Raw genomic sequence first — 10,810 nt, 5'->3', positions numbered from 1 at the left:
ATGTGACATGTTCAACTTCTGAGTCGTGTTTGAAAAACGAAGCATTTACTTCCAGGTTTACGGCATTCATAAACCAAAATGTTCGTCAATGGAGACATTCGAAAACTGAGGTACCACTGTATTTTAAATCCGAACGAGAATGTGTCCTAATTCAGACAGAAAGGGAAAATTGCACTGACAGTCCCAAATTTCTTCTGTTTTACTTATTTCTTGGGACTGCCTATATCCTTTGAATTATTAATACATTTTGTGGTGAACACACAACGTGATAGAAAGATGATGTAGTTCAGAATTGTACACCTGAAATCTATGTAACTTTACTAACAATTGTCACCCCAATAAACTTTAATGCAAAAAAAAAACCAAAACATTTTGGTATTGGGTAAGATCTATGATCCCTGTGAGTTTGTTTTGACAGTTCAACCCTTTGTATTATCTCAACCATTTTCTTTTTTCTTCTGCTGTAGTGACCAGCAATGCTCCAGCAGGTGGCTGCCCCTCAACTTGTCCTAGATTGAGGACAATTTGGAGAGGAACTCCTAGCTAACATATTATGGACGTGGAATGTGATCAGGAAATAAACCTATGCTCTGTATTCCCTCTTACGTTCTTTGAAGTCACTAATATCGTGGGTGGTATTTGTTAAGGCAGCACAACCTAATTTACCCTGACAGTCTTGGGGTCAAGAACTTGCTCCTGGCCAACTGGTAGGTTGGAGTAACATTCTCAGACCCAAAGTTTCATCAAAATATTCTAGGCAGGACAGTCTCTTAGAAGAGGCTATGGGCAGGTAGGTAGAGTGATCATGTTTATTTACTGCCTTACTGTTACTTTATTTCTGACCACCGACACTCTCCATAGACTTTTGCAACAAGACTGAGCAGCTGTATTATTTAGGATTCTTTTGATTGTAAGTGTCATAAACTCAAGTCAAATGAAACTGGATCATTATCTTATACCATATAGAAAAATTAGCTCAAAATTAACTAAAAAATCAAGACTTGAATGTAAGACCTGAAACCATCAAACTCCTAGGAGAAAATATACAGGGTAAGCTCCCTGACATCCATGTTGGGGAGGAGTTTTTGGATCTGACACCAAAAGCAGAGGCAACAGAAGCAAAAGTAAAGAAGTGGGACTACATCAAACTAAAAAGCTTCTGCACAGCCAAGGACACCATCAACAAAATGAAAAGGCAAATGAGAGAAAATATTTGCAAATCATATATATAATAAGGAGTTAAAATCCAAAATATATAAAGAACTCACACAACTCAACACTAAAAAACCAAACAGTCCAGTTAAAAAAATGGGCAGAAGATCTGAATAGATATTTTTCCAGAGAAAACATACATATTGCCAACAAGTACATGAAAAGATGTTCAACATCATTAATCACCAGGGAAAGGCCACAATGAGATATCACCTCACACCTGTTAGAATGGCTATCATCCAAAAGACAAGAAATTACAAGTGTTGGTGAGAATGTGGAGAAAAGGTAACTCTGTGCACTCTTAGTAGGAATGTAAATTGGTGCAGCCACTATAAAAAGCAGTATGGTGTTTCCTCAAAAAACTAAAATTGGAACTACCATATGATCCAACAATTCAACTTCTAGGTAGTTATCCAAAGAAAATGAAAACACTAACTTGAAAAGACATATGTACCCCTATGTTCATTGCAGCACTACGATAGCCAAGGCATGGAAGCAACCTAAGTGTCCCTTGATGGATAAATGGGTAAAGAAAATGTGATATATATATGAGTGTGTGTTTGTGAGTGTGTGTGTGTATGATACAGAGATATGATACACACACACACACTCACAAACACACTCACAAACACAAATATTATTCAGTCATGAAACAGAAGGAAATCTTGCCATTTGCAACAACATGAATGGACCTTAAGGGCTTTATACTAGGTGAAATAAATCAACCAGAGAAAGACAAATACTGTATGATCTCACTTATACATGTAATCTAAAAGCAAAAACAAACAAAACAAAAAACCCAAGTTCATAGATGTGGAGAACAGATGGGTGGTTGCCAGAATTGAGGGGTGGGGTGGGCCAAGCAGGTGAAGTGGGTCAAAAGGTACAAACTTCTAGTTATAGAATAATAAGTCATAGCAATGTAATGTACAGCATGGTGACTATAGTTAACAATACCGTATAGCATAGTTTAAAGTTGCTAAGAGAGTAGATCTTAAAAGTTCTCATCACAAGAAAAAAATTATAACTATGTAAGGTGACGATGTTAACTTGAATGTAAGACCTGAAACCATCAAACTCCTGGGAGAAAATATACAGGGTAAGCTCCCTGACATCCATGTTGGGTAGGATCTTTTGGATCTGACACCAAAAGCAGAGGCAACAGAAACAAAAGTAAACAAGTGGGACTACATCAAACTAAAAAGCTTCTGCACAGCCAAGGACACCACCAACAAAGGCAAATGAGAGAAAATATTTGCAAATCATATATATAAGGGGTTAATATCCAAAATATATAAAGAACTGATACAGCTCAACTTATTGTGATCATTTTCCAATATATACAAATATCTTTGAGTGATTATGCTGTACATCTGAAACTATTATAATGTTCTATATTAATTATACCTCAATTAAAAAAAACTCAATTCAGACGGGCTGAAATATTTCTTATACCGAGACTCCTGTGGCCCCCAGAAGACTTCTCCAGGCCCAGAATGCACACATAGTGGTGTAAAGTACAGAATGGGTCAAAGGACAGGTGGTCCCTGTCTAGAATGAATCTCACCATTGTATTTTTGCTGGCTGGTGCCACTGTTATGAATAATAATGACCTTCTAAATGTCAGACCTCTGTCTGGAGGACCAATGAGTTCCAACCTGCCTCATCAGGTGCCCCAGTTTCCATCCACTTGGCATTTTGCTGATAGTAGATGTAGCCCCAGCCAGTCTTCTGCATCTCTGGTTCCAGACTCCTGCCCTGAGTCTGTCAACCTCTGTGTCCCCTTTGTCTATGCCAGCCCTCGAGACTCCCTGGCTCTCTTGGGCCACTTTCCACCTGTCCGGATCAGCTGCTGCATCTGCCCCAATGTGATGGGCAGCCTTTGAGGGGCTAAAACACCGTTTACATCCCTCATTTGGCAGGTGAAGCAAGGTAAATATGAAATGTCAAACCTGGCTGGCCAGTCACTGGCTGAATGTGAACCGGTTGTTTGCCCGCTAGGTGGCGTCTATTGAGCATGAGGAGAGAATAAAAGCTTTCCTGTTGAAAAAGCACAAAGGAAGTGTTCTTTTGCTTTTCTTTTTCCTTTCTATTTATTCCACCCATCACCATCACCACCCCTACCACCTCCAACCCTGAAAATAACAGTAAAACAAGGCACCTTTCTATTTCTCCCTCCCGGGAGGATTCTGTCTTCTCTCAGACTCCCCCAACTAGAGTAAGGCAAGAAGGCTGTTCTTTTATCTTAAGTCTGAAATGATTGCCCAACCAGTTTCAGTTGCCATTGTATTAGGTTGTAATTGGAGCCCACGGAGCACCAGTAACCCTTACCTCATTCCATTCCTTCCTTTCAGCTGATTTTCTCTAAGGTCCACAACCAAGTGTAGCCACAGGTGTCATTCTCTTTTCATCCCTCCCCTCCCTTCCCCTCCTTTCCCTTTACCACTCTAGGTGTTTTCTCTTCTAGAAAAGGGTAGGGCAGCTTGCCTGCTCTCAGGAGAAAATAAGATCCTGGGTGCTTACTCTGCCATTATTGTAAATTCACTGTAAACAATTTTGAACAACTCGAACTCAGTGAGGTAAAACATAAACGTGTTTTGTCTTCCAGTCTCTGGTCCCAATTGTTGAACCACTCTCTCTCTCACTGTGTAGGGGACCCCTCAGTAACAGCTTAGATTCCATAAGTTCCTTTTCACTTTTGATAATTAAAGGACAGTCCAGCTTTTCAAAGCTATTTCCCCATCTCGACAGGCTTGTGATTCAAGAGACCTGAGCAAGAGGGACAGGGCTATGAACTGCTTGTTCTTTTCCTCTCACCCTCAGTTCAGAGTGGAGGGGACTTGTATGTCCTCTGGGATGCCGCCTTCCCTTCAACTTCCAGGCTCCAGCTGCTCCAGGGTGTTGAGCCCCTACTTACACCCTGACAAATCCTTTCTTGTTGTTGAGGGTGGTGGGGTTGGAGGGCCAGCGTGAGGCTGGTGTTAGAAATGCCTGTTCTACCACCACGGAGTAAACTGTGAGCAAGGTGAGCAACCCAATGTTGTCAGTTCTCTTTAGAATGTGAGGTACTTAACACTTTTTGTCTTTATAATTGGACCCTAAGCACCAATTTTGGCTCAAACAGGAAATCCCCACTCAGTAACCTGCTGCAGAATACAAAACCATTCCCCATGCCCACTTCCCCCCCCCCCCCCCCACACACACACATGCTTTGAGAACCAGAAGCACAGGCGGACCCTAAAAAAGCTCACGGCGCCACGTTCTCTTGCCATGTGGTCCACCTGTTGTTCATCCTGCATTGGAGCAGAAGCATCTGTAGCCCTGGCAACAGGATAGCTTTGTTCTTTTCACACTTTTCACTTCCACTGAGGCTTTGAGATGTACTTATGGGAAGGAAACATACCCTCAGAAGTTAACCACTTTGAAGCCGTCATCATTGGAGTCTGTTCTAGCCAAACGTAATCCAATAACCTGAGATCCAGGCAGAAGGCATGGCCGTTTCCACAGAGCCATTGGATCTATTCCCCAAACACCCCATGTCGATTCCACTCTGGTAGGTGGTGAAAAGCCATGGCAGCTTGTGCTCTAAATTTCTCACAGTTTGTAGTGAAATGACTTCTCTTCGTACCACCCTCTCTTCACAGACTCTTTTTTTTTAAAATTAAAGTTCATTGAGGTGACAATTGTTAGTAAAGTTACATAAATTTCAGGTGTACAATTCTGTATTGCATCCTTTATAAATCCCATTGTGTGTTCACCACCCAGAGTCAGTTCTTTTTCCATCACCATATATTTTCTTCACAGACTTCTGGTCCTAGTTCTTAGGAATAACCTAATGTCTTCAAAAACTAATTTCAATAAGACATTCCCTACTGAACTTAACAGATTTCTGTTCACACCAACGCATTGTCCTTGGACCATCAACCATCTCTTTTCCTCAGATTAGGTGTGTTTTTTTTCAGGATACATTGGTCCCTATGCACATTTAACTAATGGTAAATCCTACCCATAGCCATCCCCCACCACCCGCCAAGCTGTCCACATCCTTATCTGTGAAACCTATGACTATGTTACATGGTAATAGGGAGTTTGTAGATATGGTTAAGTTATGGATCTTGACATGCGGAGATTATTCTGGATTATTTAGGTGGGCCCAATGTAATCATAAAGGTCTGTACAAACAGAAAGAATCTCAGAGATATAGAGAAAAAACTGATGGTTGCTAGATGGGCAAGGTGGGGTGGGGATGAGGGAGAAGGGGAAGGGATCAGACAGCACAAATTGGTAACTACAATACTGCCACAGGGATATGAAAGACAGTTTGGGGAATACAATCAATAACATTGTAAAGATTTTATAGGGTGTCAGATGAGCACTTGTCTTATTAGGGAGACCACTTCATGGATGATGTAGTTGCCTGACCACTGAGTTGTACACCTGAAGCTGAAGTTGAATAATATTGAATGTCAACTAGAATTTAATATATATATAGTCACAGGATGTGGAGTACAGCATAGAGTCAATGGAATTGTAACAGCTATATATGATGTCAGAGGGGTAGTAGATTGGGGGAGGGGGATCATCACTTTGTGAGGGGTGTGTCTAACTATTACATTGTTTTGTACACCTGAAACTAATAATAAAATAATAATGGAAAAAGGGAGGCAGGTGAGTCAAAGATGGAGATGGAGATGCGAAGTGGAGCCATGAGCCAAGGAATTCAGATAGCCTCTAGAAACCGGAAAGGGCAAGGAAAAAGAATTTCCTCTAGCCTCCAGAAGGAATGCATCTCTATCTCCAGAACTGTAAGAAAATAAATCCATGTTGTTTTAAGTCCCTCAATTTGTGCTGTTACAGTAGCAATAGGAAACTAATACAGCACTGCAGACAACCTCAGCCATTATTAAAGAATGTTGGGGTGAAAACAGTCTAGGCTTTCAAGATGGGGCCCCTGTTCTACCTGTTGTGTCAATGCCCAGATTGCTTAGACTTCTCACATGCTGCTTTACTCATGGAATCCTCACTGTCTATGGCTTCATCACCTTACCTCAGGAATCTCATCAGCTTATCCAGGGTCAAGAGTCCATCCCTGTGGCCCAGGGGATGAAATATCCTGATTGGCCATACCTGAGTCAGATGACCATCTCTGAAATCAGAGGGTAGGCTCATCCCTCCAAATTACATTAGGCAAGAATGAAGGAAGGATATTCTTTTCAAGGATAATTAGAGTAATGCGATCAGAAGAAGAGAGAATAGATGTCAGGCATGCATTAAACACTGATGACCATTATGGAGACTGAGGGAATCAGGTAGGAAGAGTTTTGAAGTGGTTTTATTGGAATTGTAAAACAACCTTGTATTATAAAAAATTCCATTCTTCAGTGCAAAATTTAATGAGATCCCCTTTATTAAATTGCTTTATATTATTCGGTCAGATTAAAGGATTTTAAGATCTTGCGGGTAAATTCAATGCATGTATCTGGTTTCCTTTATCTGTGAGAGATAACAGAATTCCCATAATGCTTAGGAGCAGGGCCCCTTGATGTGACTGGAGCATTTCCTATTTAACAGTCTGCCTTATCTAATAGTTAGCTTTCCTAGCTTCAAGGCAGCAAATCACCCGGATCACTGTGCTTTCAAAGCAGCTTCATAAATGATGCTCAGGAAGCAGACAAACTTAGAGAGCCAGTTCTCAAAGAGGGGCTATTAATAAGCAGTAATAAAGAAAAGTTCAAATGCAGGAAGATCAAGGAAAAAGAAAATTACCCAAATGAAAGGTCTGAGATGTAAGAAGGAATTATGCACAAGGAAGTAGCAAATATATAGGTATAGCTAAGCAAAAATCAGTTCAATAAAACTATTAACAATATACAAATTATAGGGTTAAAAAAGAGAAACCTAAAACACTGGATAACAATGCCAAATATTTTGGGAGGAGGATGATCAGAGTAAAAGTAAAGTTCTTATGTAATGTATGAGGAGAGTAAAATGATTAGTTTGAAAAATGGTCAAGTATTCATGCTAATATATTTAGAGTAAGCTATGAAAAACAGACAGAGAAGATGTAACGTATGAGCAGTTAGACTTTCAGAAATTAACACTGAAGAACAACAGAAACAAAAAACAAATCTCAATTAAACCAAATCATTTACAAGAAAGGAGGGAAAAAACGGTGGAACAAATAGCACAAAATAAGATGCAGAATTAAATCCAAATACATCAGTAATCACAATAAACGAAATCCTTTAGTTAAAAGACAAAGATGGTCAGACAGAAAAGATGATAAAATTCAGCTATTTATATGAGACATGCCTAAAATATAAGGATTCTAAAATATTATAATTCAAAGAGGAGAAAATATATACTAGGCAAAAACAAAAGAAATGTGACACAGCTATATTAATATCAGACAAAATAGACAAGAAGGCAAAAAAGTAAGTCATTACATAATAATAAAAGTTTTAAATCACTAGAAAAATATGGTAATTATAAACTTGTTTATACCTAATAACAAAGCAAAAATTAAACTACAAGGGAAAATCAACAAATCCACGATATTTAGAATTGAATAATAACAATATATTGTGTATCAAAACTTGTAGTATATAGCCAAAAGGATGCTTGTAGGGAAATATATATCATTAGATGCTTCCACTAGAAAACAAGAAAAATCTCAAAATTAATGACCTAGGCATAGAACTTGAAAAGTTAGAAAAACAACAAATAAGACTGAAAACAAATAGAAGAGAGGAAATAATAAATATAGAAGCAGAAATTAATGAGGTAAAAAGCAATCATACAATTAAGAGTATTGACTAAGCTAAATATGTTTTGAATAGCTCAATGAAACTGATAAACCTCTGCTAAGATTAATCAATAAAAAAGAAAGAAGACACAATCACTATTAAGGAAAACATGGAGAATATAACTACAAATGCAACAGACTTTTAAAAAATTAGAGCACTTTATAGGCTACTTTAGGCTCATAAATCTGAAAATTTAAAAATATGTATAAATTCCTGGAAAAAATGTAACTTGTAAAGACCAACTCAAGAAAGCACGGAAAATTTAAATAGTTTATGAGTAGTACCACATTAAACATTTGCATTTATTTTAGGAACTTTTAGCAAACTAGGAATAAAAAGACACTTCTTCAACCCAAAAAAGGACATCTATAAAAAATCCTAAAGGAAACATAAAACTAAATGGTGACTGGTGAAAGTAGATAGATGATAGATAGATAGATAGATAGATAGATAGATAGATAGATAGATAGATAGATAGATATCCTTATGACTTTGGGATAGGGAAGACTTTCTTAAAGAAAACACATCCTCTTTCCGGTACTGCCTGCCCTATTCCTGTCCCCAGCCTGAGGCCCGGCTCCTTTTGCCTGTATCAATCACGCCATGTGGAAGTGCCACCAACATGTCAGACAAACTTCCCCATAAAGTCCACTGACATCAGCCTGGCCTCCCAGGGATGCAAGGTCCTAGACATCACGGAAAACTAGATGATGCCGTGTCTGATACACATGTGGGAGACGTACTCAGCCTCCAAACCACTAAGGGCACCTTGCCAGCTACCTGCACCTGACTCTAGAGACAGCTGTCCTTATTGAGACCCATGTCGCCCTGCGTACTGAGGTACAGTGGTCCAGCCGCAACATCTTCTCCACCCAAGACTATGCAGCGGCTGCCATTGCCAAGGCCAGCTTCCCAGTTTATGCCTGGAATGGTGAAACAGATGAGGAGTACCTGTGAGCAGACGAGCAGACACTGTACTTTAAGGATGGGCCTCTCACCATGATTCTGGATGGTGACCTCACCAACCCTCACACCAAGTACCTGCAGCTCTTGTGGGGCATCTGAGGCATCTGCAAGGAGACCATGACAGGGGTCCATATCCTATAGAAGATGATAGCCAATGGGATCCTGAAGATGTCGGCCATCAATGTCAATGACTCTGTCACCAAGAGAAGTTTGACAACCTCTATGGCTGTTGGGAGTCCCTCACAGATGGTGTCAAGTGGGCCACAGATGTGATGATTGTGGGCAAGGTGCAGTGGTAGCAGGCTATGGCGGTGTGGGCAAGGGCTGTGCCCAGACCCTGAGGGGTTTGGAGGCCCAAGTCATCATCACCGAGATTGACCCCATCAACACACTGCAGGCCGCCATGGAGGGTATGAGGTGACCACACTGGACGAGGCCTGTCAGGAGGGCAACATCTTTGTCACCGCCACATGCTGTATTGACATCATCCTCAGCTGGCTCAAAGCCGATGAAGGATGACGCCATCGTGTGTAGCACTGGACACTTTGACTTAGAGATTGATGTCAAGTGGCTGCATGAGAACACTGTGGAGACGGTGAACATCAAGCCCCAGGTGGACCGCTACTGGCTGAACAATGGGCGCTGCATCATCCTGCTGGCTGAGGGCCGGCTGGTCAACCTGGGCTGTGACATGGGCCACCCCAGCTTCGTGATGAGCAGTTCCTTCACCAACCAGGTGCTGGTGCAGATTGAACTGTGGACCCATCCAGACAAGTACCCCATCGGGGTCTACTTCCTGCCCAGGAAGCTGGACGAAGCAGTAGCTGAAGCCCACCTGAGCAAGCTGAATGTGAAGCTGACCAAGCTGACTGAGGAGCAGGCCCAGTACTTGGGCATGTCCTGTGATGGCCCCTTCAAGCCAGATCACTACCGCTACTGAGTACCAGGCCTGCCCTTTTTGCCTTCCAGCTGCTGTCCCACCTCTCCTCCCCAACATCAAATGGCACCAACTTTGAGAATGGTTTGTTAATGTCTCCCATTGACTCCCTGGGGCTGGTCACACAGTCTTTGGCCTCCACTGCCTCTCTCATACTGTTCCAAGTGTGACGGGGGAACTGAGAGAAGTCCCCTCCTCAAGCTCTGGTCACAGTAGAGGTACATGGGAGATACTCACAGGGAACCACAAGCTCAGGGGTTTTGGACCTGCTCACTCAGTCAGTCCTTCCTTAGGCTGGAAGTTGGCAGTGGTGGTCACAAAGCACATGCATTTTACCATCTAGGCCCTCACTGGCCGAAGGATGTTATACCCATGTTCTTGGTTTACAGGTTTGGCTCCTCAGCCCATGACAGATGAGAAAGAGCTATATCAATGAGCGAGGAAGAACTTTGGAGTTTGAATGCTCGTGAGAGCCTGGCTTAGTGCTGGGCATTCTCTTAAACCTCAGAACAATGAGGTTGGTACTTTCAGTCCCTATTTTACAGGAGTTATAGAATATACTGCTAGAGGACAGCCAAGGAAGGACAAGAGGAGTGACAACCAGAGGTTAAGAGGGTCCAGAGAATCCTAAAAGTGGGCATAGATCTACCACCACTTTGTAACATAATGGTTCCTATCACAACCCTGGATCATAAAGATTAATTTGGTTTAAAATGTTTATATAATGCTTATAATGTTAAAAAGAGAGCAGGAAGTTAGGCAAATAAAATGTTTGGTGCCTAAAAGCAAAAAAAGAAAACACACAAAAAAGCAGAACCCATAAAAATAAATACTGATAAATTCTACTACATTAAACTTAAGAACTTATGTTTTCAAAAAAGACCATTAA

The 10,810-nt window shown here is 41.0% G+C and overlaps 1 pseudogene; it reads left to right on the top strand.

Moving 5' to 3' along the window:
• Positions 1-8,640: 8,640 nt before the first annotated feature.
• Positions 8,641-10,040, top strand: LOC109445211 (adenosylhomocysteinase pseudogene; annotated as a pseudogene).
• The last annotated feature ends 770 nt before the right edge of the window (positions 10,041-10,810 follow it).

This window comes from Rhinolophus sinicus, chromosome 17 (genome assembly GCF_057876585.1).
Source record: "Rhinolophus sinicus isolate RSI-liver-muscle chromosome 17, RSI-T2T, whole genome shotgun sequence".
Taxonomy (NCBI): domain Eukaryota; kingdom Metazoa; phylum Chordata; class Mammalia; order Chiroptera; family Rhinolophidae; genus Rhinolophus; species Rhinolophus sinicus.
Note: the sequence above shows the minus strand (reverse complement) of the source record. Positions and strands in the feature narration are given on the sequence as shown.